Here is a 2,128-nt window from a genome sequence, read left to right as displayed (position 1 = left end):
TATTATTATTATTATTATTATTATTATTATTATTATTATTATTATTATTATTAATAATAATATTATTATCATTGTTTTTGTTGTTGTTGTTGTTGTTTCGAACGCATCACTACCATCGACGAGAGAGATTTTATAGAGACTGAATGACAGAGACTGCTTGGGCGTGTACAAGTGCAATAGAAGTTGTGAGTGACTGTGTGTAAATAAAGAAGAGTCGTATGCTAATCGGCAAAAGTGTTATGTTATCATCTTGTGTGGAAATGCGGCGTGAGTTTTGTGTAGTAACGAACTAAAGATGAAGAGAAGGAAACAAAGAAACAGTGTCCAGGGGAGCGTAGGAAAGATGGTAAATGGAGGTATATAAAGTATATAAATAAGCGAAATGTGCGAGGCACACTAAAGTCTGTAAATAAACGATCGATAGTTTAACCGATAATTTAACGCAGATACGTACCTGTAAACATACGCAAAAAGTCTTCGCACTAGTTTTTTTCTTCTTTCTAATTATCACTTATCTTGGGAATACCAGACCCATAGATTACATATCGTTTGAAAGACACAGGTCCAGCGATACAAGCCGGGGTCTCCAAAAAAAAGGAAAGAAAGAAAAACCAATTCAATGTGGCATATAGTCTGTTCTCGCTCGTCGGTGATCGTAAGGCCAACGGATGCAGTGTTTCTCGATGAACGATTATTATTATTTCGCCGCCCGCGGCGACGGTAAAGTAGTCAGATTTTTCGTTTCGTAGTGCGAGAGCTTGCGAGTGAGAAAAAAATCCGGGAGCACACGCGGTGCCGAGCGCTGACCGTGCGATCCCCGGCCGGATCAAAGGAATCGCAACAGTCACGCGGTTACGTAGATGACAAATAAAGGTGAAATTATCGCCTGTCTAACTTTTCCGCTAACCAATGCTCGCGGACGCCTTTCGATTGAGATTGGCCTTAACTTCTTTTTGTTTTGCTGCTGGCAGATCTAGCGTTGCGTCTCGATTCAAGCTCTGCGCACTCAGCCAACAATTGACAATTAGGCCTCATTATTTTTGACGACAAAGATGCTCGATTTATTAAACGGAATTATATTTAGCAAGGACGGGACGAACGACTTATCCTCTAAGTAGTGCAGGATCATTCACTCTTTAATTTATACGTATATACTGCACAAGTGAAAAAAAAAATTAATCCCGATCGAAACGCGCGCGTTGATCTCTAAATATTATATATATATATATATATATATATATATATATATATATATTCGCAGAAGGAAGGAGAAAATGTGCGAGACTCGCGCTCTAATGTACGTAGAGTTTCGAGCGAACCCAGACTTCGCTCGCGGTGATATAACTTTCTAATGAATTTTGTATTAGGACGGTGTGATTTTATATGCATTAAACAAGACTTCAAGAGTTCCCGAAGACTTAAAGAATGCGAAACAAGTGACTTAGTGTGTAAAGTATCGCGTTACTTACTTTAGTATTTATTTTTGCAGCAAATGTTACTGCGCGTGTGAAAGTACGCTTCTTTAATTTTTCCTTTACTATATTTGTAAACCACCTCGAACGTGAACTCGAGCACCTGTTAAACTTTTTGATTTGTAAATTCTGTATAAATACCAGCGACTCTAGTACATAATAGATAAATGTTTACAAAAAATTAACGCACGCGCGAGCGAGCGAGCGCGCACACGCACACGCACACGCACACGCAAACACATACTGCGATTTCTTGTAAAACCGAGGTCACCGGCGTCGGTCGTTCTTTTTTACGTTTTTATGTTTGTACGCGCGTTCTATGATCGCAAGGGGGTAAAACGCTAATTTAAGAGAATTTTCGAGTTAAAATTTGGAAAGAATAAAGATTAAGAGCAAGCAGAAGACGAAGAAGAAGAAGATCGAGAAGAAATAGAAGAAGTTTAAAAAAAAAAATGAGAAGGAGATGAAGGAGAAACAAATGAAAGAGAAAATAAAAACTTCTATTGTGACGTTTAAGGACTTGGTCTTTATTTCTCATTCCATTCACGCGTGCAATAGCCCTTGCGACCCTCTTCCTAGTCTCTGTCCCTCTCTTTTTTCCCTTCTATGTTGCCGGCGAAACGCGACCGCATGAGCGCGGCTAAGGACGAAAACGA

This window comes from Ceratosolen solmsi, unplaced genomic scaffold, assembly GCF_000503995.2.
Source record: "Ceratosolen solmsi marchali unplaced genomic scaffold, CerSol_1.0 scaffold47, whole genome shotgun sequence".
Classification (NCBI taxonomy): Eukaryota; Metazoa; Arthropoda; class Insecta; order Hymenoptera; family Agaonidae; genus Ceratosolen; species Ceratosolen solmsi.
Note: the sequence above shows the minus strand (reverse complement) of the source record.